Here is a 27,805-nt window from a genome sequence, read left to right as displayed (position 1 = left end):
ATGTTGGGAGATAGCCTCACATGTTTCTACCATGCTCCTTTTGCTCATTTGCTGTAGAAAAGCAGCATTCTTTACAGCCAAACTGTTTAGACATAATTGAAGCACAAGTAAGCACTTTCTGATAATCAGTTGCAGTCACTATTCCATCCCTATCACCACACTATTAAATCATGTGGAATGTACGAGTTCTTATATAGTATTTACTAAACTGCAAATTCTAAGAAAGAAGAAAACAAGCTGTACTTTGAGCTAAGCAATATACTAGTCTCATGAGAGTCAAGAGAAAACTGATTATACTTCCTTGGTATCATAGAGGAACTGGTTCCAGAACCCCAACACCCAAAATCCAAAATCCACAGATTACATAAAATGGCCTAGTATTCACATATAACCTTCATTCTTACATACTCTAAATCATATTTAGGTAACTTATAATACCTTATACAATATAAATGCTACATAACCGTCATTATACTGTATTGCTTAGGGAATGACGTGGGGAAAGGCTGTACATGTTCAGTATAGATGTAATCTTTTTCTTCTAAACATATCTGTAACTGGTTGAATCCTTTAATGGAGAACCCTATGATACAGACAGCCAATTATTCATGTATGTATGTGTATTATACACACACACACACACACACACACACACACACACACCCCTTACGTGTAAAAATGACCCAGTTAAGTTACTTGCTGATATTAAACAACTACCATTACTGTTCTGGGCTTGCATCATTCCAAATATTAACAAAGATAATTTATGGTTCTGTCCCCTCTGGTCTTGCATAAAGAACCACGAATGTAGGTACATGATCCTCTACAGATTAGTTTATTCAAAAATTAACAAAGAGCTAAAGAAACTTTTCAGAACATCTATTTTGGGAAGTAAAATTAAAAAAAAAAAAAATCTGCTTATACCAGGCACAGTGCACAGCTGTAATCCATCAACTTGGGAAGTGGGGCAAGGGAACCATGAGAGTGAGTCTAACATAGGCAACTTCAAAAGATTTTGTCTCAGAGGAGTCCCTGGCTTCCCTCTCCGGTACCAAAACAAACTAATAAACAAATAAACAAGCAAACTGCTTTAAAGTAGAAATGCTTTTAAAAGTTTTGTGAAATAAGAACCACCAGACCTGGAATAATTTCACCTGAAAAGTGACTTATCAATCATGATAGTATTTATGTGATTTAATAAATATATCATTTTAGACAATGTAAAATATAGAAAAGCAGAAAAAAATTAGTTTTCCAGAGTTTACAACTATGAGACTGAACACATGGACAACCATGTGATCTGGACAAAAGCACTAGCCAAAAAGGAAGGTAGTTAAGTAACTTCCCTGGAACATACTTTATACTCAGCTTCAGACATGTGACTAAGGAATATTAATATATACTTAAATCATTAAATCAAGAAAGCAATGCCTTCTGCCTTTATACTAATGCATGATTATTTATCAAATGGAACATAAAAAATATAATGGGAGGTACAGTATACAATATTTAATCAATTAAAAGGAACATCATTTGTGATATATGAAAAATGCTGCCAATTAAATTGATACTTCTAATTTTTTTGTATAATTATTCTAAACTTATTGAGAGTTAGACTTATTCTAAGGGATTTGATATGTTCTGTCACAAGGCATTTTGCTTAGTTCATAAAATACTTGTTTTGTAAGAAAATGTAGAACTGTATCATACCTTTAACAACAAATACTTGCTTCACTAAATCCAATTTATGTTCTGCTCCCATTTCTGTGCAGTTCTGCACACTCAGTAACTTCTGGTTAAGTGCCGAGTAACACTCTAATCTTTTAAACTACTTTTAAACAGTAAATACATGTGTAATACTGACAATGTATACAATGTCTCAGTAAAGTGATGACAATATATAACTATGTTTGGGTATACATGCAGCAACAACTATTCTAAGCCAGCTAAGTATGCATTTTAGAACTAATTTCTTGATTGGGGGGGGTTGTTTTGTTTTTGGTACCAGGAATCGAACTCAGGACCTTGCACTTGCCAGGCAGACGCTGTGTTGCTGAGATATATCCCCAGCCCATAATTTCTTGAATATTAGAATTATTACCTTAAGAATTTAGAAGCCAGAACTACAGAAAATTTCCTCACTGAATGGTAAGAGTAGATTACCCTGACTGATACATTAGTTCATACAGTCTTATACATTGTAATAACAATAAACTTATAAAGCATTGTGAATTTATACTGATTTACTGTAGGTGAGTACTTTTTTGTTTGATTTTGGAGGCAAGGTCATGTTATACAGTTCAGGCTGACCTTGAAATCACTATGTAGTCTGGGCTGGCCTCAACTTGTGGCAATCCTCCTACTTTAGCCTCCTGAGTGCTGGGACTACATATATATGCCACCATGCATCTAGCTTTATTGTTTTACTCTGAAAAAAAAAAAAGGGTGTGTGTGTGTGTGTGTGTGTGTGTGTGTGTATGCGTGCATGCATGTGTGGTACTGGTCATTAAAACCAGGCCTTCCTTCACACTGAGTTGTATCTTCAACCTCTTTCTACTTATGAGACAGGGTCTCACTAAGTCACTAAAATGCTCAGGCTATGCTTGAACTTATGATCTTCCTGCCTTAGTCTCTCAAAATGCTGAGATTTTAGGAGTGTGCCACTATTTCTGAGTTAAGCCTATTCTAGAAATCAATTTATGATGTGTAACAACAGTAATATTCCATTCAGGAAAAATACTGAGGTACTCTTTGAATTTTTATAATTATTATACATTAGCTAAAATAAAGTTTTCTACCTGGGGCTTACCTAAAAGCTAAGAAGTGGCAATTTTAATTAAGAAACAATTTTGCTATTACTGACACCTTCCAGAGAATGATGAATAGCATGACCTCTAACAGGGGACAGAGACAAGTCAACAGACCACTGCCAGTTCATGTTATGGGCTTTAGAGAAGGTAAGCACAGAGAAAGAACATCTGATGGCAAACAAAACAAACACATACACAAATATTGTTGTAATAAGAAGATACATAGTTAGCACATGACCAGACAATAGTTAACTTTAGCTATAAAGTTAAGGGCTAGCTAGAGATGGTAATGCATACCTACATGGCTGAGGCAGGAAGATCCCAAATTTGAGCCTAAACAGGGCAACTTAGTGACAAGACCCAGTTTCAAAATAAAAAAACAAAAAGGGTTGTGGATGTAGCTCAGTGTAAAGGCTTTGGGTTCAATCCACAATGACACACACACATACCCCAAAATGAAGGAAACAAAACACTAAGGACTAAAGCCGGGCATAGAAGCACACTCCTGTAATCCAGCACTTGGGAGACTGAGGCAAGAGGATCACTGCAAGCTGGATTCTCCTGGGATACACACTGAGTTTATGGACAACCTGGACTACAAAGGAAGCTCTGTCTCAAAAAACAAAAACAAAATACCTAAGCACTAAAAAACATAAACTATAAAAAAATGCCCATAAAACCCAATATGCCATGATTCCTGATTTGAATAGTTTTATTCTACAAACAATGCTTATTGAAATTCTTCTTTAAGGTATATTGTCTTCAGTTTAGAAAACTGTCTTCAGTTTAGTATTTTCAACTTCACAAAAACATGTAGGCCTAATTATCACTTATTTAAGCAAATGTTATGGGCAGCTCCAATAGATCCAAAACATCTCTCCATAAACCAACAACATGCCTGACTTCAGGAAGCTAAGACTACCAATGGAGTGAAGAGAGAATGGCATAAAAAAAAAGCATATTATACACTTAATAAAACATGATAAATGTGGCCTAAAAGAGCCATAAGTTCATCTATAAAGTGCTTTTTGGAATAAATTGACTAGTTACTCAAGAAAACCTTTCTTGAGCAAGTTGCAGTTGAGGGGAGGATTATAAAAGGATTGAAAGAGCAGCCCAGGCAAAGTTCTAGCTCAGCGGCACAAGCACCTGCCTGGCAAGTGAAGGTCCTGAATTTGATTCCTGATACCAAAAAAAAAAGAAAGAAAGAAATAACAAAAGAAAGAAAGAAAGAATGGCAGCAATGAAGTACATGTTTAGGAAACTGTATGCCCATTCCTGAGAGTATGCAAAAGGAGAAAAGTGGCAAGTAAAACAAGGTAAAATAAAGCAGAAATGTAAGTTGGAACCCTAATGAAAAGGGACCTTATCAATTATGCATATTAAAATAGCACTGTAAATCTGAGCTGAAACAGTGATGCATACAAGTAGTCCTAGCTATGGGGGAAGCTAAGTCAGAAGGATCACAAATTTGAAGCCAGCTTGGACAATTTAGTGAGACTTTGTCTCAAAATAAAAATTTATTTTTTTGTCTTTTTGAGACAGGGTCTTACTACGTAGTTCAGGCTGGCCTCGAACTCACAACGATCCTCCTACCTCAGCCTCCCGAGTGCTGGGATTATAGGTGTGCACCACCATGCCCAGCTTCAAAATAAAAATTTAAGAAGGGCTGGAGCCAGCCATGGTGGCCTGAACCTGTAATGGCAGCACTCTGTGAGGCTAAAGTAGGAGGACTGCAAATTTGATCCCAGGCTAGGTAACTTGGTGATTTAGTGAGATCCTGTCTCAAAATAAAAAATAAAGAACTGGGGGCCTAGGGATGTAGCTCAGTGTGAAGGCCCTCTATTTAATCTCCAGGGCCACAAAAAAAAAAAAATGCTGGTGCTGGATACACAGCTTAGTGCTCTCTAAATTCAATCCCCAGTACAGGGGAAGGAGGAGGACAGGAGTACGTCTGAGGGACAGAATTCTTGTAAGGTTGAGACAACTACATGTTTAGAATCAAAATAAAAGTATTCATCTACATTTCTACATTTATACAATGCCAATCATACAATGATTATACAAGACGGACTCAAATATAAACAGGACAGAATTTCTGCCTTCAAAAATAGTTCATAATCCAGAATACAAAATCAGTATTAAATAGTTTAGCTGTGGTGGTATGTGCCTGTAATCCCAGTACTGTGAGAGGCTGAAGCAGGAGGATCACAAGTTCAAGTCTAGCCTGGGCAACTTATTTATTTACCATGACCTTGCCTAAAAATAAAAATTTTAAAAAAAAATTTAAAAAGCGTTGGGTCTGTAGAAGGGCTGGGTTCAATCCTCAGTGGGGTGGGAGGGCTTTTCTACATACCAGTAACAAACTAGCTGAGAAAGACACCAGGAAAACAATTCCAACTACATACCTTAAAAAAACAAAACAACAACAACAACAACAAAAAAAAAAACTAAGAATCAACCTAACCAACAAGGTGAAAGACCTCTACAACAAAAATTGTAGAACACTTAAGATCTAAGAAACTGAAGACACCAGAAGATGGAAAGACCTCCCATGTACATGGATTAGCAGAATTAATATTGTTAAAATGGCCATATTACCAAAAGTGATCTATAGATTCACTATATCCCCATCAAAATTCCAATGACATTCTTCACATACTAGGAAAAACAATCTTAAAATTCACATGGAAATGAAAAAGACCCAGAATAGCCAAAGCAAGCTGAAGAAAAAAGAGCAAGCTTAGAGACATCACAATACTTGACTTCAAATTATATACAACAAAGCCACAGTAACAAAAATAGCGTGTACTGGCACAAAATAGACATGTGGCTGGGCATGGTAGTGCATGCCTGTAGTCCCAGCACAGGCATGGGGCGGGAGGCTAAGGCAAGAGGATCACTGTTAAGTTTGAGGCCAACTTGGGTTACACAGTGAGTTCAAGGCCAACTGAACTTCAAGCAAAACCCTGTCTCAAGAGAAGAAAAAAAGACATGTAGACCAATGGAAATGTTAGAGAACACAGAAACAAAACCACAAGATTACAATAATCTGACTCCAGAAAAAGAATGAAAAATACACATTGGAGAAAAGATACCCTCTTCAACAAATGGTGCTGGGGAAAACTGGATATCCTTATGTAGAATGAAACAAGATCCCTATCTCTTACCCTGTACAATAATCAATTCAAAATGGATCAAAGCCATAAACTTAACATCTGAAACTAAAACTACTAGAAGAAAATATAGGGGAAACACTTGAAGACAAAGGGCAGGCAAAGACTTCCTGAACAAAACTCTGATAACAAGAAATAATAGCAAGACTCAACAAATGGGACTATATCAAATTTACAAAGTTTCTGCACAGCAAAAGAAACAACAAACACAACGAAGACATAGCCCATAGAAAATCTTTGCCAGCTTTCTGACAGAGGATCAATATCCAAAATATATAAAGAACTCAAAAGACCCCACCATCAACACCAAAAACATCACCCAATCAATAAGTGGGCAAAAGAACTGACTAGACACTTCTCAAAAGAAGTTCAATAAGTATGTGAAAAATGTTCAACAACTTTAGCTACTGGGCAAAGGCAAATCAAAAATACATTGAGATTTCATCCTACCTGAATCAAAGTGGCTATCATCAAAAGTACAAATGAATGCTGGCAAGAACTGGGAGTAGAAGCCCTTCTATGCTGCTTATGGGAATGTAATTAGTACAGCCCCTATGGAAGCAGTATGGACTTTCCTCAAAAAATAAAAATAGAATTACCATTTTGACCCAGCTATCTCGCTCCTTGGTGTTATATAACTGAAGAAATTACAGTTAAGCACACTGTAGGGATACTTGCATACCCACGCTTACTGCAGCACAATTCACGATAGCCAAGATATGGAAATGCCCTAAGGGGCCATCAACAGATGAGTGGATAAAGAAAGTATGGTGTGCATACACAATGAAGTATTATTCCGCCGTAAAGAACAAAGAAATTTTGTCTTTTGCAGGCAAATGAACTGAGATCATCAATTGTAAGCAAAATTAACCAGACTCAGAAAGACAAGTATCACATGTTCTCCCTAAAGTGTGAAATCAAATAAAGATGACAGGAAAGTAGAAGGGCGACTTACTAGACAAGAAAAAGTAAGGGAAGAGGTGGGTGTAAGGAATGGCAACGGTAGGATGTACGTGACCAGAATATTAACACTGAAAAACTATTTTGCAAAATTAATAAGCCTAATAAAAATAAATTGAAACAAGTCAGAAGATAGCCAGGCAGACAGGTGAATGCCTATAATTCCAGAATTCTGCAAGGCTGAAGGAGATGGACGCCAAATTTGAGCTCAGCCTGGGGAACTGAGCCACTTGGCAAGACCCTGTCTCAGAATAATAAATCAGCTGGGTGTGGTAGCACACACCTGTAATCCCAGCACTCAGGAGGCTGAGGAAAGACTGCTGAAGTTAGAGGACAGCCTGGGCTACAGAGTGAGTTCAAGTCAAGCCTGAACTGCACAGCAAAATCCTGTCTCCAAAAGACAAAATAATAATAGATGAAAAGGGCTGAGGACATAGATCAATGTGAAGGCCATGGGTTTAACCCCCAGTACTGCAAAAACAAAACAAAACATAATCTGGAGAGGAAGAAAAAATATGAACAGTGTGATGTATGCTTTAACAGATAAGTATACAAAGTACTGCACTATAGTAGTACAGAATAGATACCAAATTATTACGGTTGGAAAAGGTGAAGAAAGACATAGAGATGAGATAACATTTGAACAGGGCCTTAAAAATAAAAACAAAGTGGGGCTGGGGATTTAGCTCAGCGGCAAAGCGCCTGCCTCGCAAGCGCAAGGTCGTGAGTTCGGTTCCCGGTACCAGAGAAAAACCAAAAAAAAATAAAAATAAAAAAATAAAAATAAAAACAAAGTAAATTAGTACATATTTTATAACACAACTCATACACACAGGTATACTTTAGTTGCAAATTGACTTTCCCCAGTGTCTTACAGTTGGTTTTTTTATGCTTTACAAATAGGTCTCTCAATATTGCTGTTAAGTGAATTAATCTAAAAATTTTACAAATTCTTTCATTTTACCTATTAATTATTGATCCCTACCAAATTATTCAGTCTCCTATAAGTTTTCCATTCAGTATTTCTATTATTAATTTGTAACACAATATTAAATTCTTACCACATCAACTTTTACTTTGCTTATAAACCATAGCTTCCCAAGCTATTTACTTGGGAAAAATCCAGTTTAATATTTGCTCCAATGGAAGGTCTCTCTTGAATTAAGTCTCAATCTAGTACTCTACGACTACCATAAATCACATTGCCCTGTAATATGAGACAGTCTTTTCATTCCACTAGCCTCACAAAAAAGGAACACCTTTATCATTTTTGTATCCTGAGCATATTTCCTAGCACACTAGCCACACAATATATTTCTGTCAGTAAATGAATGATTGCACAGGAATTAGAAAGACTAGATTTAAAAATCAACATGAGCCCTGGATCTACAACCTTCTAGTTATAGAACCTTGAGAAAAATCAGTTTTTGTTTTCATATGTAAAAAATAAAACTGAAGATTAATAGTCCTGCCAGACATAGTGGCACATGTGGCTGAGGCAGGAGGATCACTGTGAGTGTGAGCCCAGCCTGGGCTATGTAGTGAGTTTAATGCCAGCCTGAAGTACAAAGCAAGACTCTCTCAAAAAAACAAAACAAAACCCCACCAGAATAACAGTCCTCTCTACCTGAAAGATAAAATGCTGTCTCTACCAGTAAACTTAATACACAGAGTATGAAACCGCTTTTTGGTTGTTGTTTTGGAACAGGGTCTCACTAAGTAATCCAAGCTAGCCTGAAATTTGCCATCCTGCCTCAGACTCCAGAGTGCTGTAATCCAGAGTGCTAGGATTACAGGTGTACGCCACTTCCCCCAGCTACAAAACTGCTTTTACAATCCTCTTATTCTCTTGTGTTTTTCCTTAAAATGGCAAGGGCACACAGCAGCCACTGTAAAAATGCCCAGAGTAGACGCAAGACACTGCATTTCAGGAACTATTCAATATTGTAAACACACTATTTGCCAAATGGAGAAATCAAGAGGTCAGCAGAGGTCAGATTCCAAGGCTTTTATTAGCCATGTTAAGAAATCTGGACTTTATTCTAGAGGCACTGCGGAGTATTTCACTGATTAAAATTTCTTTACTGACTTAACAACTGAGTAACATTACTATGGTGAAATCATTTTTACTGGTAGCTATTCACATTTGAAATTAATAGCAACTCTTTCAATGACAGTAACTGAAATACTCAGGATGTACTCAGAACCTTTGTTTTAATAAAATTATAGGGTATATTATGTTTTTTAAATTTTTTTTTTTTTTTTTTTTTTAGAGAAAAGGTCTTCCTGTGTTGCCCTAGGTGGCCTCCAACTACTAGAATCAGCCTGAATAGCTTGGAGGCTTACACTACTTTGCCTGGCAGTATTAATCATTTTAAAGGTAATAGAAAATTTCAAACTTAAGTGAGTTTACTAATTGTTTTTAAAATCTGGTCTGTAAACTTGTAAAAATTAATTTCTGTTAAAACATTCAAACTATACTTGAATACTTGTTTCTTACATCAAGTCTGAATTCCTTTTTTTCTTACTACAACTTTCAAATTCATGAAAACAAAATGCCTCCTCTAAAACTTCTCTTTTTAAAAAATACTCTGTTTATTTAGATATGAAAAATTCTACCTAAAATGGATGTGGTGGCACATACCTGTAATCCTAGCACTCTCAGAAGCTGAGGGAAGAGGACGGCAAGTTTGAGTCTAGCCTGTGCAATTCAAAGAAGTAACAAAATCCTGTCTCCAAAAAGGGGGCTAAGCGGGGAGCACTGGGGATGTACCTCAGAGAAAAGGCTTTGGATTCAATCCATAGTACCGCAAAAAATAAAATAAAAGGTTTAATGTTACAAAATAAAATTTCACTACTGACCCAAAGCTACCTATTTCCTCAGAGTTCCTACAGAGCATTTAAGTACATATCACTGGTAGGCACAATTTTACAAAATTTGCTAGCTTAATGCTAAAATCATGTGATAAGATGCTAGTAACTAACTATAACTACACTCAAATAGTGCTAATTAAGTTAATTTCCAAAAAAAAATTAATTTCCTACATGTCTACTACAAGAATTTCTATCCTCACCTGTCTGGTTCAGTATTATCAGTCTTAAAGTGTAAGAAGTGACTTTAAATTGGGAGAATAAATGTAACAGTTAACAGAACCAAGATGTGAAAAAAATCTCAAGAGAAGGAAGCCATGGATTAAACCAAACAATTTCTAACTATCAGATCCTATTTTCAGCATAAATAACCAATTCTACAAGTACATGTAGGCTGCAAATTCTAGTGCCAAGCAAGTAACACACAAAACTGGTCAAGAAGAACTAGCTAAAAAGTACTGTACAACTCTTGCTGGGCATGGTGGTACATGCCTGTAATCCCAGCACTCAAGAGGCTGAGGCAGGTGGATGGCCAGGAGTATAAGGACAGCCTGGGCTACAAAGTGAGTTCAAGGCCAGCCTGAACTGCATAGTCAAACTCTATCTCAAAGGAAAAAAAAAGGAAAAAAAGAGTAAGAAAGTACAATTGTTGCTTGTAAATTTTAAAGAGGAACTGATGAGGGCAAAATGAACTATAAAATAAATTGGACTTAGATGATCATACAATTAAAGCCATACCTTGTTTCTCAAACCAAATTTGAGATGTGAGAAAGGAAAAATCATAAGAATACCAGAAAATAAAAGAGATACTTGATTTTTGTCCATGATACAAATCCATGTGTATTAAAAAAAAATCCATATGTAATAAAAGACTCTTGAACCGAATTACATAAATTTAAAAAACTGAAGAATTCATGAATTAGATTACATCCCTGCACCCTGGGAGGCTGAGGCAGGAGGATTACAAACCCAGTCTGGGCAATTTAGTGACTTAGCAACACCCTCTCTAAAAAAAAGGAGGGGGTGAGGCTGGAGATGTAGCTCAGTGCAAAGGCCCCGGATTCAATCCCCAGTCCCACAATAAATTAATTAATTAATTAATAAGATTACAAAAGAAAAACAGAAATCTGAGAATGTTTGCAACTCACGGATGAGTGGCTCATTTCTTACTATATCAAGATTTCCTATAAATCAGTAAGAAAAAAAAGACCAATTAAAAAAAACCAAAGAGTACAGTTAGTTCACATACTCCCTCAAAATAAGAGAAACACAAATTAGAATTATACTGGTAAACTATTTGTCACCTACCAGAATGATAGACATTCCAAAGTTTCATGAAACATGTTGGTAAAGCTGTGGGGGGAAATATATATATATAGTCCTGATGGCAGCCTAAAATGGTGAAACATTAAAATGGAGACAAATGTGCACTAAAACTGCATATTCAAGTTTAATTCATGCTAAGCAAGACTCCAGAAGAAGCTGGCTGCAGTGCCACACACCTGTGATCCCCAGCACTTGGAAGGCTAAGGCAGGAGCATCACAGAAAGTTCAAGCTCAGACTGGGCTACATATTGAATTCAAGCTGAACTACTATACTTAGAGAGACCCTGTTTCAAAAGAACAAAACTTCAAGAGATACCGGGAAGAGAAGTTCAGCAGCATATTGGTGACCGACTGCAGAACCTTTAAAGCTCCTTTTGATCATATTTCATGAAATTTGGCATAAGAGAATACTTAGGTTTAGGGCAGCTCCCCAAAGTTATTTATCAGTAAGTTTCAACAAGGTTTATAGGCTTATGAATTTATTTAGACTATATCTTTAATTGATCTAAGAATTTCAAGGTGTGTTCCTCAAATCTAAAGATATCCAATTATAATATGTACATTTTTAAAAAATGTTTGTAATTTAAATATGCCTTCAAATAGTCCTAACCAATTGTGGAAAAATCATCATACAAAAATAGAATGTGCTGAGTATGGTAGACAGCAACTGTAATCCCAGCTCTCTGGGAGGCTGAGGCAGGGGGTTGGATGTTTGCGCCCTCCTAGGGCAGGTTAGTGCCTTTAGTAAGACTCTCTCTCAAAATTAAAAAATGAGTTGGGCATACAGTTCTGTACAAAGGCCTTTGGTTCAATCCACAGAACTGAAAAAAAAGGGATGGGGGTGAAAAGTAATTCTAGGAAGATAAAGTATAAGATAATTAAAATCAAGGCATTAAAATTTCCTTCAATTTCATAATGGAAAATTAGCAATGGAAACTTAAGTAGAGAATACAGAATTGAAAAGCACAGCTAACAACAAATTTAAAAACCTTTTAACATAGGTTAGCAAAAGTAAACAATAAAGCTATTGATTTGCCACAAAATACTGTCACTAGTCAGATGGTAACTGTAGTTTCAAAAGTGAAAATGTTTTGACATAAAAAGCTTATGGACATCTTCAAAATTAAAACCTTTTGTTCTTCAAAGGATACCACCAAGAAAGTGAAAAGACATCCTCTGGAGAATGGAAAATTTTTTGTGATCATATAGATGAGGGACTTGTGTCTAGAATATATATAAAAACTTCTAACTGAACTGTAAGAAAATAATCCAAAATTTTTACATAATTGACAAAGGATCTGAGAAGACATTTCTCCAAATAAGACATACAAACAGCCAATAACCATACGATTGTTTTCTGTTCCTCTTGAATTGTTCCCTTTACAAGCAGGTAATGACTGTCTTTGTTTCTCTTAATCAGTCTTGGCTTGAAATCCACTTTATCTGCAAATAGAATAGCTACCCCTGCTTTTTGGGTTCCTGTCACATGGCATATTATTTTCCATCCTCTGACTTTCAGTCTATGAATTTTTTAATTAAATGTGTTTCTTGTATGCAGTGTGCTGTTGAATCTCGCTTCTTGATCCATTCTGCCGGGTCTGTTTCTTTTTTTTTTTTTTCTTCTGGTACCTGGAATCGAACTCAGGACTTTGCACTTGCCAGGCAGGCGCTTGTGCCGCTGAGCTATATTCCCAGCCCCAGCCTGTTTCTTTTGACTGGTGAAATGAGACCACTGACGTTGACGGTTATAATATGCACTGACTTACCCTTGTCATGTTATTTTCCTGTTGTTGGTTCCCTTTTTTCCCCTAATTGTTTGCCTTGCCTGGTGGATTCACTCTGTTAGGGTTCGTGGAGTTGCAGTCCTTGTTATCTCATTCTAGAATGTCCCTCAGAACATTTGGCGATCATGAATTTCTTCTGGTATTCTTTATCATGAAACTATATTACTTCACCAATTTTGAAAGAGAGTTTTGGGGCTGGGGATTTAGCTCAGCGGCAAAGCGCCTGCCTGGCAAGCGCAAGGTCGTGAGTTCGGTTCCTGGTGCCGGAGAAAAACCAAAAACCAAAAAAAAAAAAAAAAAGAGAGAGTTTTGCAGAGTACATCAATCTGGGTTGGAGGTTGTTTTCTTTTAGGGCTCGAAATATTTCACTCTAAGCTCTCCTGACTTGAGGGTTTATGTTAAGAAGTTAGCTGTGATTCTGATGGGGTTCCCTTTATAGGTGATTTGTTTCTTTTCTTTAACCGCTTTTAATATTCTGTTCTTGTGTTGAATTTCTAGAATCTTGACTATTATATGCCTTGGTGTATATTTTTTTTTTTGATCATGGTCAATAACCATATGAAAAGATGGTCAATATCATTAGTGATCAGAGAATTACAAACCAAAACCGTAAGTGAGTTCAAAAACCATAAATCAGTTCACACACACTAAATGGGGAAAGAAAGAAAAAAAAAACAAAACTAGAAAATAACTGAAAGCAAGGATATGGAGAGGTTGGAATTTACACCTCCCTGGTGGGTGGGACTGTCGTCTCAAAAACAGTCTCAAGAGTCAAGCAGTTTGTAAGAAGGTTAAACATAAAGTTGCCCAACGATTCAGCAATTCTATTTCTAGGCATGTACCCAAAGGACTTGAAAAGAAAGACTCAAACAGAAAGGCATTTGCCAATGTCCAGTGCAGCATTACTCACAATAATCAAAAAGAGGAAACAGACAAACGCAGTATGTTAACATAGTGGAATATTACTCAGCAATTAAAAATAAATGAAGAATTGCTATATAAACGTTGAAAACATTCTGCTAAGTAAAAAAAGGAAACTGCCAGTCACAAAGGACCACATAAGTAAAATTTATTCTATTTACATGAAATGTCAATAGTAGACAAAACTATAGAGACAGGAAGTGGTTACCTAGAACTGGAAAGAGAGCGTGTAGAGTGATAGGTGAATGTTAGCCACAGTTATAGGGTTTTTTTAAAGTGATGAATACATCTAAAACTGGATATAGTGATATGTATTTAACTCTGTGAATAAATTAAAAGCTATTAAATTATACATTTCAAATGGGTGAATTATACAGTATCTAAATTATATCTCATAAATTTTAAGAATAAAAATTATATAGCCATAAGCATTTTGAAATGTCTAATTTTCTGTTTTATCTTTTAGATAAAATGGAAATTGTAATGATCACTTGAAAATTGACTCTCATCAACTAATTACTGATTGTACTTCATAAGTATTTACAAAGTTGATTTTTTCTGACTAAAAATAAAGCAGGTGAATTTACTGTGGAAGATTTGATCAAGTTATTTTCTCAAACGTTTTGCCCAATAAAACTCTGAAACTTACAATGTTAAAATAAGCTAGTAATAGTAACAAAAATCACATTCCTGTAAAATACTACACTCTAGAGGCTATATCTATGCTTTTAATTACTCAAGACAAAAATTATCTTCAAAATAAGGTAAGACTGGGAATGTATCTCAGTAGTAGATTACTTGCCTCGCATGTTTCAGGCCCTGGTTTTGATCCCTAGTACTTCAGGGTGGGAGAAGCCACTGTGATTATTTTAATCAATCAAAAATTAAAACTCCAATAGTTAAAAGCCAGAAACATGCCTTCATAAAAGCCAGGTGTATGCCATTAATCCTATCTTCTGAGAAGGTTGAGGTAGGAAGATCACAAGTTTGAGGTCTTCCTGAGCAACTTGGCAAATCCCTAAAATTTTTTTAAGTAGACTGGGGATATACCTCAGTGGTAGAGCATTTGCCTAGCATGAACATGCACAATGCCCTGGGTTCAACCACCATTTTTAAAAAAAAAGGAGAAAGTGGGTCCGGGATATAGCTCAGTGGCACAGTGCCTGCTTGGCAAGCGCAAGGTCATGAATTCAGTGCAAGGTCATGAATTCAATTCCTGGTATCACACGTTAAAAAAAGAAGGTTAAAAAAAGGAGAAATTAGGGGCTGGGGATTTAGCTCAGTGGCAAAGCACCTGCCTGGCAAGCGCAAGGTCATGAGTTCGGTTCCCGGTACCAGAGAAAAACCAAAAAAAAAAAAGCAAAAGGAAAAAAGGAGAAATTAAGACATTCTCAGATTATCAAAAGCTAAAGGAGTTATTAGTAGAGCTGCCCTCAAAGAAATGCTTATGATAACATGTTAAGATAAAATGAAAAGACACTAGAGAGAATCTTGAAGCCATATGAAGCAGTAACAGAGGTAGAAGTAAATAAATATAAAAAAGCCAGCTTTAAAAGGGCTGGTGTATGAAGGCCCTTGATTAAATCCCTAGTACTGTATAAGTAAGAAATTTAGTAAGTAAGCTGGCACTTTTGTACTTTTCATACGTTAACTGTTTTTTATATGATCCTAAAGACAAAGGAACAAAGCATTTATGTCAAGCCTCTCTAAATGAACAGCAATATAAAAGCAGAAGGACAGAGACATTTAAGGGCAAAGTATGTATGTATCAAAACTAAACTGACACTTAAAATAGGTTGTTAAAGCTGGGCGTGGCAGCTCGCACCTGTAATCCCAGCACTCGGGAGGCAGAGGCAGGAAGATTGTTGCAAGTTCGAGGCCAGCCTGGGCTACAGAGTGAGGTTAAAAAAAAATAGGTTGCTAAATTTTGTTGGCTGTAATTTCCAAGATAACCACTGAGTAAATAACTTTTAAAATATACATGGGCTGGGCATGATGACACATGCTTCAAATCCCAGCACTAACGAGGCTGAGGCAGGAAGATCACTACAAGTTAGAGGCCAGCGTGGGCTCCACAGTAAGTTCAAGGCCAGCCTGCACTACATAGCAAGACCCTGTCTCAAAAAGCCAAAAAAAAAAAAAAAAATTGTATGCTAACCTGCTGAAATATTACCAAGATTGAAGTCTGTGTACAGGCTGTACACAATCTGACTCTACTGTACTTATTTTCCAATGCATTTAAAAAATACTGGTACTAATCAGGCATCGTGATACACACCTGTAATCCCAACATTTGGGTAGCTGAAGCAGGAAGATCATCATTTTGAGACCAGCCTGGGCAGTCTAATGAGACCCAGTCTCAAATTTTAAATCACTGTAATTTTTATTCAATTTGGAATCTTGATTAGAACCAAAGCAGTGAGAATGAAGCATTACAAATATTGCAAAATTACTACATCACTGTGATATGGCTTTACATTGATCGTACATACAGGAAAAGATAACATTAGAATCCAGGCAACAACAGTTGTGCAAACCAAGCACACTAACCCTGATAGTCCTTAAACTGTTATGGTTAGGTGATGGTTGATACTGCTACGCAGGTCAGTCTGCTTTGAAGGACTTCATCCATTTAAAAAATTCCCTCCTACTGGCCCACAATGGAAAGAAGCCTTCAATAATCTCCAGTTGTGTAACCTGCAATCATTGTGCCCAAGGTCTTCTGATACATCTGTGTGAACATCTGTTTTATTTGTACAGGTCAATCTCACTTCGAGAAACCACAATTCTGATGAGGGTGGAGTCATCTGTGTCGGCACCTCTCATAGAACAGTAGAGCCGCTCAGCAAAGAAGGCAGGTCGGTTCAGGGCACACTCAAGATGGTCTTCAAACCACTTTCAACATAGCTGGAAAACTCTTGACTGACACTGCTTAACAAATCTTGATTAGCCATCCTGAGATAAGCCTCCATGGTAGCTCTCAGCTGAGGAAAACTTTTCATGGCCAGGATCATATTAAAATAAGACTCATCTGTCCCAAGTCTTCCCTCACCAGCCTGATAGAGGTGCTGGGCATCTTCCTGAGCGACCTGGTGGTTCACTCTCTGGTTCTCATCAAGATTTCCCTGGCACATGGATCCAAGTAAACGTTCAAAACGCCCCCATGTATCTGACTGAATATCCTTCTCAAGGTCTTGTCCAAATTCCGACTGATAACATCTAACAGCTTCTTGGATTTCTTGATTTGTTCTTATGCACAAAATCTCAAGGAATACATGTGAGTGAGTTCCTGCTCCATGCATTCCATTCTGTAGGCTCCAGGCATCGTAATATGTAGGAGGCATGAAAAAGGCAAGGATAAGTTCTTCCATGTTTCCATTCAACTCTGACTTGAGATCCTTGATTAAAACCTTGCCATACATGTTCTTAAAAGCTGTTTTAATTTTTTGCCTCTGATTATTGGAATGGTTGGCCACAACATCCACATCTGCCTGTTCATCCGTCCCAAATCCCTTCATGGCTTTCCGGAGGATTTCTGCATCTCTCATAGAATCAAAGTTGGCAGCTGGCCGGATTACCCTCTAACTAGGGTAAAAAGTCTGTCCTCCAGGATACTAAGAGGGCATCTGTCCTCCAGGAAAGCCACCAGGTACCGGGAGCTGAGGTGGACCACCACCACCAAAAGTCTGTGGGGGTGGCTGTGGATAGCCAGAGAAACCTGATCCACCTGGTGGGACTCCAAATCCTTGGCCTCCGGGGTAGGTTGGAGCACCCCTGGCTGTGAAGCAGGACAGCCTCCTGAGGCTGGATAACCTCTGGGTGCAGGGTAGTCTCCACCTCCCGGGTAGCTACCACTTGGTGCTAGGGGTAGGCACCTCCTCCCATTGGAGGAAAGCCACTAGGATAAGGATACTGACCAGGAGGGGGAAAAGATGACTCCTGACCTGCAGGAAGACATCCAGGGCAAGAGTGGTAGCCTGTGGGGGGATAGCCTGGGTATGACATTCTGATTTGGGAGCCGTGCCATGCCCAACCTACAGGCCCACAATATCTCAAATTTTAAAAAATAAAAAGGGCTGGGGATATCACTCAGTGTAAAGGCCCTAAGACAAAAAAAAAAATTTTAATTATAGTAATCAACTATATGTCTCAATTTATCTTTGCTTTCTCAGTATCATACATACTTGCTATTTTACCCTCTGCCTTGAAATACTGTCCCTTCACTCTTAATCCCCCATATATATAATCTATATTTTAACCACACTGAGCTGTTGCTTAAATTTCTCATACTTGCACTAATATGTACTGGAAGTTCTCTACACCTGTCACCCACTCTTTCCCCAGTAGGCAAAGCAACTGTCTTTGAGATTAAATTTAGGTACCATATCTAGGAAGCTCTTAAACTCTCTCCCTCTTAGAATTACTACAAAATAATTTTTCTATTCCGTACCTTACATGCTATTTTACTCTTGATCTACTTATTTATCTACTAAACAAGATGCGTGCAGACTAGTTCTTGTTCATCTTTTTTTTTATCCCTAACATATACTATAATTCCTGGTATAAGGTAAATATTACATGCTTTCACGAATTCAATAATGTCATAAAATTTCTCAATCTTTAATAGTTGCACCAAAAGATGAGATTTGAAAGCATTTTTAAGCCATTCTATGTCACTTTTATGATTGTAAGAATATCCCCGTTGAGCCTGGCACAATGACAAAAGCACAGGCCACCCAGGAAGCTGAGGCAGCAGGACCATCAGTAAGAAGACAGCCTGTGACATTTAATAAGATCCTGTCTTGAAATAAAAATATCTTAAAGAAGGAATGGAGAGCCAGGCATAGTGGTTCGCACCTGTGATAGCAGCACTCTGGGAGGATGAAGCAGGAGGATGTCAAGTTTGAGCCCAAGCAGGGTAACTTAACGAATAAGCAAGCCTCTGTTTCAAAATTTAAAATATACAAGGGCTAGAGCTCTAGCTCAATGCAAAGGCACTGGGCTCAATCCCCAGTCCTGGGAGAGGAGAGGGAATCCCCACTGAACTTTATATTTACAAATGGTTAAACTGGTAGATATTATTATTTTTGTGTGTGTGTGTGTGTGGGTACCGGGAATCAAACTCAGGACCTGGCGCTTTTGCCAGGGAGGTGCTTGTACCACTAAGCTATATCCCCAGCCCAACTGGTAGATATTATTATGGATATTTTTAACCATGAATTTTTATTTGAAGCCCCAGTGACCAACTGAAAGTTGAATTTCCAGCTACCTCTCAGTAAAGAATCCTACTTTCAATTGGTAAATAATTCTACAAAGAACCTTATAGCATAGTGGTTTTATGGGCTGTGGAAACCGGCTTAGCATGGTTAGAATCCTGGCTTCGTTATTTATTGCCTATGCAATCCTGAAGCTCAGTTCCTTTAGCTGTAAAATGGAGACTTTAACAGAACCTATCCCACAGAACCACTGCAAAATAATTCGAGTAAAGCACTGTGTAAACAGTTTTCTCAAACTATGCTTCTAGGAAGGCTGATAATCTTTAGCCACTGAAAGGAAGAGAGAGCTTTAGGTCTGCCCTTTCCCCCTTTTTTCCCCATAAGATTCCACCTTGAATGAATGCAGACAGATGATGCTTTCAAGTAGGGGGTTTTCTGTTTTGTTTTAAGGAGGAGTCTTTGGTTTAGAAGAATTGAGAGCCACGTGTCCAGTACTCATCTACTGCTTATACTATTGACATCTTCCTCTGCAGATAACTGGGTTATTAACCAAATACAATTACTTAGCATTCACAATTTAGTCTTACTTTACAATGCATAGAAAATCTTTAAAACAAAATCTGATCTCTATTCATGGCAAATACTTAGGCAAATCTTTTTTATTTTATTTTTTAATTTTTTATTTATTTATTTTTGGTACTGGGAATAGAACTCAGGACCTTGCACTTGCCAGGCAGGTGCTCCTGCTGCTGAGCTATATCCCCAACCCCTCATGGTAAATACTTAAAGATAAATAATTTTTTATTCTGATAGATTACAAATTTCCTAATTGCTACTGAAACAGGTTAAAGCGTTTAAATGATATAGTCCTGAACATACCCACACCAAATTAAGTATAAATATGTATTTTCAAGTCAAAGAAATTTAAATTAGTATTAAAAATAGGAACCTCAAAAGTTTGAAGTATCAGAACTGACACCAGGTTAATTTCTAAGGTTTAGAAAATAAGTGCTTGGGTCTGGGGGTTCAGCTTAGAGGTGAAGCATTTACCTAGCATGTGTAAGGGCCTAGGTTCAATCCCCAGCACTGCAAGAAAAATGAAGGGGAAATACGCCTTCCTTCCCATGCTGGTCATCTCCACCATCTTTTCTGCAGTCCCAAAAGCCTTCATCATTAAAACCTTCTCATGACCACTTGGCTTCCCTAAAGCCTCTCAGAGTCTTTTGCCTCTCCAACCATGCTGCTCCAACATGTCCTTGGGACTTTTGTTCATTCATTTGGCCTACCAAACTGTATCGCAATCACCACTATAATTTTACAATTCACTTCAATTAACATTTTATGAATACTATATTCATAGTATTTATTATATACCTGGCACCTTATTAACACAAAGTGAATACTAATTTATACACTTTATCTTCAGAGTGGTCCTTGCCTCTGCTTAGAAATTTTTAAATTCATTTTGAGGTAGAATAAAAGAAATATAGGTAAAAAGGAGAAAAGTCATAATTTTAAAACTACTCTTGCAGGCATGGCAGTGCATGCCTGTAATCCCAGCACTTGGGAGGCTGAGACAGGAGGATCGTTGTGAGTTCGAGATCAGCCTGGGCTACAAAGTGAGTTCAAGGCCAGCCTAAACTGCATAGTGAGACTCTGTCTCAAAAAGAGAAAATAAAACAAAAAAACTACTCTTAAGCAGCTTCAGGACACAAGGTTACTCAAGGTTCCAATGCCTTTTTTCTCTTTCAGGAAACTCCAAAAAAAAAAAATTATTTTAAGAGTCTTAAAAGATAAAATAAGGCTCTAGGGTCCATGCTTTTTGGAAACTGAGCCTGAACTTTTCCTCTCATACCATAGACTAACAAATTCCACAGACTTCCATCCCGAAGGAAACAACGCTACTACCCAAACACATGTGAAATGTACAAATCAAGTTATCTCATTGCTATCCTTCCATTCAGCGCTAGATATTGGAAAGAAGTGATCCCTGCCCCCATTTTGTAAATACTGTACCCATTTGCTTATTAAGTTCTTGTACTTGTAAGTTTCTGGCTCCTAAAATTACTACACGTATACTATCAATAGTAATTTGCCAGACAAATCCATGTGCTTTCTTAATCTCTCGCTTTGACCACTAAGAAAACACTTTGCCACCCCTAACCAAAGGGGAAACAGAGGCTAAACACAAATGCTAGGCTTCATATGAAACCTCCAGTTATCTATGCATGCCTACTTATCACATACCGTTTAGTTCTAAGTGCTTTAAGAATAAAGGCTGACTTACTCATTTCAGGCACCAGCTGCCACACTGCTTGGCCAATAAGAAGGGCTTTTCAAATATTTTCTAAATTTAATTTAATTAACCAATTCATTTTCTCTTACCTTCCAAAACACTACACTACCTTGAATTTTCTTTCCTGTGGATTTTCTTGCTATTCTGATTGATTTTGAAGCAATGTGACACATACAAGCATCTATGCAGTGATTTCAAGTTTACCAAATTCACTTATCATTTCAAATTCAATCACATCTTGACACATCTTCAATATATCCTCTAAAATGTAAATGCACATTCAAATTTTTGAGCAATTCAATTTCATTTCTCTTGAAATACTGTTATTACTTTAAAAAATATTTTCTTACAACTAATATAAAACAAAGGTATAAAATGTAATTTCATACTACTTTAAGAAGACCCGCCAGGTGTGGTGGTGCAGGCCAGTAATCCCAGCCCTTGGGAGGCTGAGGCAGGAGGACTGTTACGAGAGCAAGACCAGCCTGGGCTACAAAGTGAGCGCAAGGCCAGCCAGAACTGCATAGCGAGACCCAGTCTCAAAGAAAACCAAAAAACCAAAAACAAAAAACATACAGCATCTTAGTGTCCTTGAGTTTCTGATTTAAGAGTAAGAAACAATAGCTTGGGTCCCTATTTTATACAATGTATATGCCATGCCCTATCAGTACCCCTGAAACCTTGGTCATTTCTGACAAACCTCTATTAATATCAGAAATAATACACAACTTTGCAATACTTTCCCCCCCTCCTTCTGTAGAACTCTATTTTAAAGGATACTGTACTGTACATTTCACCTAAAAGCTATCAAAAACTAAGGTAGGAGGATTCTAAGTTCACGCCCAACCTGGACAACTTTACAGCTTAATTAGATCCTAGCAGCTTAATGAGACGGCAGTCGCAAAATAAAAAATGAAAAAAGAGGTAGGCATGTAACTCAGTGCAAAAGCCTAAATTAAAAAATAAATAAACCACAAAAATAAATAAAATAAAATCTATCAAATTCACTTTGACAAAATTTTTTCTCCTCCTTTGTATACTAAAGTAAAGCTTCCTGACTAAGCTGTAGGTATATATTTTCATTCCTCACAAATCACATTCCCTAGGGCTAGGAATATAGCTCAGCAGCACAAGCACTTGCCTGGCAAGCCTGAAGTCATGAGTTTGATTCCCAGTACCAGAAACAAACAAACAAATCACATTCCCTAAAATGGTATACTGCTCAATCTATTTTATTCTTGATCTTAGCCAAAGGGACAAGAAGCGATATGTTCAATCAAAACTAAGCTCTTTCTAAGAATCAAGAACAGGCACAGGATCTTTTACCAACTGATTATTACTTCAAAAAATACAGATTTGTGTTCTGTAAGATTATAGTATCTGATATAACCCAACAATCCTGACATGAGTGCCCATTTATGATCTAAAAATTATTTATATTTATTGTGTTGTATTCCTTTGTACTATATCTCATTTAAGTAGGAGTGGCTATTTATGATCAAATATTTATCTTGGAAATTTGAAAAATTAAGACAACCAAATGTAGCAACATGTTAAACTGTACAACTGAATGTGAGCTAATCAGCCCTTTCATGTATTGCTAGAAAAAAGTATAAATTGGAACAACAATTTTGGAAAACTGTAAGGCATTTTTACTGAAGTTTAACATAATGCATATCTACATATAACTTTTCTACTCTTAGAAAAAATGCTTACACAGAAATGTGTATACATACACAGCACAAGAAATGTATAAGAATGTTCGTATCAGTATTATTTATAATAGCTCAAAACTGAAAACTTGCCCATTGTACATTAGAATCAACAGCAATGAAAGAGGCACTCTTACATGGAAAAGCAGATTAGTCGCACTGAAATATTGCACTAAAGAACATACTATATGATTCCACTCAATAAAATTCAAAAAGACAAAACTAACCTATCGTTTTGGAAGTCATGGTAATGGTCATCTCTGGGAAGGTGGAAAGGAAGTGGGAATTAGAAATGCCTACCAAGGGGAGCTTCTGAATTGCTGATGATGATAATTTTTTAACTTGGGTGGTAGTTCCAGTGATAGGTGTACTTTATAATAAATCACAGACTTATATACCTGTGACATATATAATTTTCAGCATGCCTATTATAACTAAAAAGTTTTTAAAAACTTAACTGAGCCAGGCAAAGCGGCACTTGCCTGTAATCCCAGATACTTTGGAGGCTGAGGCCAAAGAGTCACAAATTCAAGCCCAGCCTGGGCAAATTAGCAAGACCTTGTCTGAAAATTTAGAACAGGGCCAGAAGGGCTGGAGTGTGTAGCTCAGTATTCCATGTGTTTAACCTGCAGTACCACAAAACAAACAACACTAAAATACAATAACACATAAGTAAATATTTATAAACAGCAGGATATATGTCATTCCAAAAAACTGGCAATAAAACAGTGTGGTCTCTGAAAGGATTTCAGTAATTTTGTACACTACTGGTTTTAGCATACACTTTCATCAAAGTAGAACTACCACATGTTTCTTATATTTGGGTATACAGTGAATTCACTGAATTTTGGCATCTCAGAAATAGTCTTCACTAATATGTGAAACCTCAAGTAATTCAGTTTCAGGGGCTGGGGATTCACCTCAGTGGCACAGCACCTGCCTGGCAAGCGCAAGGTCCTGAGTTAGATTCCTGGTACCGGAAGGAAACAAAACAAAACAAAAAAACAAATCAAAGTAATTCAGTTTCTCTGCACCTCAGCTGTTTCAATTGTGAAACAGACTAAGTGTACCAAATCTGTAACCCTAAATTCCTAAATTTATTTTAGGTAAAGGCAAGCTGTCTTTGGAACAAAAAAGTATAATGAATATTTAATTGCCCTTTTTTACTTTTATTTTTGGAGTGTTGGGGATTAACCCTTGACCCACACTTGGCAAGCACCAAACTACCCCCAGCTCTAAGTATACTTTAAAAACTAAACACTGCAAACACAGAAACATAATTTTTAAAAATCTGAACTTATTTGACCTGTGATACAATGTAAAATTTTGGGATAAAACAAATTTTATGCAAAAGATATAAAATAACTATTATCCTAACCATTTTTTTTTCTCTTGTAAAAGAACTCACATGATATATTGTTACCTTTTATAAATAGTCATGGGCTCCCAGTAGAATAAAATTTAATATACTGTACAGGTGAACTAAACTGAAACGACCACTGGACAAGAAAGATAATCCTTTTGCAGGTTTCAAATAATGTCTCTTTACAGCAAAAAATAAAAGCTTAAAATCACCAAAGTTTTAGCTGGGTATAGCACATGCCTGTTACTGTAGTACCCAGGAGGATGGCATGTTCAAAGCCAGCCTAGGCTACATAGCAAGTTAAATTTCAGCCTGGACTACATATTAAGCTTCTGTCTAAAGAAAAGAAAAAAAAAAGGAGAAAGCTGTTAAGTATAGGAATAAGAAAACAAAACTATGTATTTATTTGGTTAACTTCACTTAACACCAAATTACAACAGGAACATCAATGTCTGACAAATATTTGTCAGTGCCTCTACTGTACTTTTTACTCAGAAGTTTCACTAAAAATTATAAATATCAGGCTGCCCATAAACTAATAAATGACAAGAGTGTTACTGTCCTAAGAACCACACGTTTTATATTCTGTACCATCACCTAACGTGTACACATCTAAGATTATATAGATGATATTTTCTAAAATGCTTGGGGGCTGGGGATGTGGCTCAGCGGCACAGCGCCTGCCTGGCAAGAACAAGGCTCTAAGTTGAATTCCTGGTACCAAAAAGGAAAATAGTTAAAAAAAAAAAAAAAAGAAGCCACCCCCCAAAATAAATAAAATGCCTGGGACCAAAAGCATTTTGCATTTTGAAATATTTGCATATACATATATCTTGAGGAATGGTCCCAAATCTAAACATGAAAATCATTTTTTCATATATATACTTACTACACATAACCTGAAGAAAATTTTGTGCAATGTTTTTGGTGCACCTTCATTTTGACTACAACCTATCATATGAGGTCATGTACGGAATTTTCCACTTGTGCTATCATGTCAATACTCAAAATGTTTCAGATTTGCCAGCCCAGCGGTAAAGCACTTGCTTAGCATACAGTAGGCCTTGAGTTCAATCTCCACTACAGGTACATAACTAAATGTTTCAGATTTTCAATTCTGTATTTTCAGATTAGAGCTGCTCAATCTGCATTTGAATTTAACAGTTCTCTTAAAACCTCCGAATCTAATCTGAATTATGAGAATATTCACAAATGAATCATTAAAAACTGAACCTGTTAAGATCATCTCAGTTACTGGGGATTTGAAAACATAAACATGAAGTTTGCTTTTTCTTTTCAAACTCTATGAGTATGTCTTAGTATAGTATCATACACATACTTAAATGTATCCTGAGATATCATTCCGATAAAGGCAGACTCAACCTTTTGAGATAACTTGGGTAGGGATCGTGCTCAAAGCTTTTTTAAAAAAAATTTTTTTTAGACAGGGTCTCACTATGTAGTTCAGGCTGGCCTTGAATTTTCCATGTAGCTTGTCTCAAACTCTGATCCTCTTGCCTTCCCTTCACCATCTTCATCTCAATAAACCACACACCATCATCTATCTAGTTCTTTATGCCAGGGACCATCCATAAAATAATTTGACACTTTTCCTCTGACACTGAATCCATCATGAAGCTGTCAACTGCCAGCCTACTACTCCCCAAACCTTACCATCTCCTGTCTCCCTCAAATACATGTAAGTATTTCAGAGAAAATGCAAAGACATATAGTACCTCCTTTTACTCTCCTTCATCTCTGTACCTGCCACCCTACATCCAATTATAATCACGTCTTATCTAGATAACTACGGTGTATTTTTGCTTTCATTCTTGCCTTTCTCCAATCTATTCTCAAAGTGCTAATTTTTTTTCCCAAGGGGTATTTTAGAAATATATAGTAAGTTAAGTTCTTTCTTATCTCATACTCTTCAAACGTATTTTTCTCTCTTCCAGGAATATCTTTTCCCTCTTTACCTGTTGGGTTTCTTATTCTTTATGTCTTCTGTTAATATCACCATCTGAGAAAGGCTTTCTCTGACCACAGATGCTAAAAATCTTCCCCATTTGTCTCTCAGCATTCTGTTCTTTTCTTTCATTGAATTCATCTTGTTACTCTACATTTATCATATATTTGTTCTTCCCATTATTAGACTGTAGGCCCATGAAGGCATGGATTACTTATGCACTTAATAAATGTAAGTAAAATATAATACATTAGCAAATTAAGGGAACACTTAATAAATCTGTTTAGTGAATGACCTGGAGTCCAGAAAATAAATTACAGTTGAAAGTGGCTTCCCCTTCTCTGGGTCTCCCATTGTCACTTGATCAGGTTTCCAACTTTTTCTAGAAAAAGAGAAGCAAAAATGTTTCCTAAAAACTGGTGATACAACAGAGTAAATGTCAGGAAGTTATATTTGATATGTCAAATAAGTGAGACAAATTATACTAATTTGTGAGGAGAAATCTCTAAGGGTCACAATAACAGAAGAGCCCTTCCACAAGGTGGAATCAGACTGAGTTCTAAACTGGAAAATTTCAAGAGGTAGAAAGGAAGAGAGTAAAGCCCCAATAACGAAGTAAACTAAGGCACAAAGTGTTGGAAGACATTAGTTATAAAACAGGTAACTGGCACCTTACACGTTCACATGATAAATAAGGAAAAAAGACTAAATCTCCTATCGTGTAAGAAATCTTTATCCCACCCAGGGATGAAGCTCAGCGGCACAGCGCCTACCTGCCAAGTGCGAGGGCCTGAGTTCCATTCCCAGCACAAAAAGAAGAAAAAGAACTCTATATCCCAAGTATAAGTAAATCTTGTTGTCATGTGCCATCTTAAGACTATAACAACTACAAAGAATTTAAAGGGTTAAAAATAAAATCTTTCTTGTTTGTTTTTGAGAGAAGTTTTTGCTATGTATCCCAAGCTTGCTACAAACTCACAAATTTCTGATGTCTCTGGAGTGCTGGATCTTTCTCTTTTTTGGCAGGTGGGGTAGGGGAACTAGGGATGACACACAGAAGAGCTCTATGAATGAGCCACAGCTTCTACTCAGTCCTTTTTAAAACTGTATGTATGTGTTTATTTATTGTACTGTGGATTGAAGCCAGGGTCTTGGCCCTAAACTATATCCTCAGCCCCTACCCATCACCTTTCATACAGAATGTCACTGAATAGCCCAAGCTGGCCTTGAAATTGTGATCTTCCCGCCTCAACCTCTGGAGTAATGGGATTACAGGATTAAGTGTCCATACATTTCTTTTGACTCCAACTTTTGGTTTTTTTTTTTTTTTTTTGGTTTTTCTCCGGTACCGGGAACCGAACTCACGACCTTGCGCTTGCCAGGCAGGCGCTTTTGCCGCTGAGC

The 27,805-nt window shown here is 37.0% G+C and overlaps 1 protein-coding gene and 1 pseudogene across 5 annotated transcripts in view; both read right to left on the bottom strand.

Annotated features, from left to right (window-relative positions):
* The window catches only part of Chd9 (chromodomain helicase DNA binding protein 9), a 260,391-nt gene that overhangs the window by 161,742 nt on the left and 70,844 nt on the right, over nt 1-27,805 (bottom strand). The window contains exon 1 of one of the 5 annotated variants that reach the window (XM_005388287.2): nt 26,697-26,984. The exons of the other annotated variants lie outside the window; for them this stretch is intronic. The gene's annotated coding sequence lies outside the window, so the exon portion shown is untranslated. Of the gene's footprint in view, nt 1-26,696; nt 26,985-27,805 lie in introns of those variants that run through there. 5 annotated transcript variants of the gene reach the window in all.
* On the bottom strand, nt 16,496-18,173 carry LOC102026344 (annotated as a pseudogene).

The sequence above is a fragment of the Chinchilla lanigera genome, unplaced genomic scaffold, assembly GCF_000276665.1.
Source record: "Chinchilla lanigera isolate Chin_1 unplaced genomic scaffold, ChiLan1.0 scaffold00032, whole genome shotgun sequence".
Lineage (NCBI taxonomy): Eukaryota > Metazoa > Chordata > Mammalia > Rodentia > Chinchillidae > Chinchilla > Chinchilla lanigera.
Note: the sequence above shows the minus strand (reverse complement) of the source record. Positions and strands in the feature narration are given on the sequence as shown.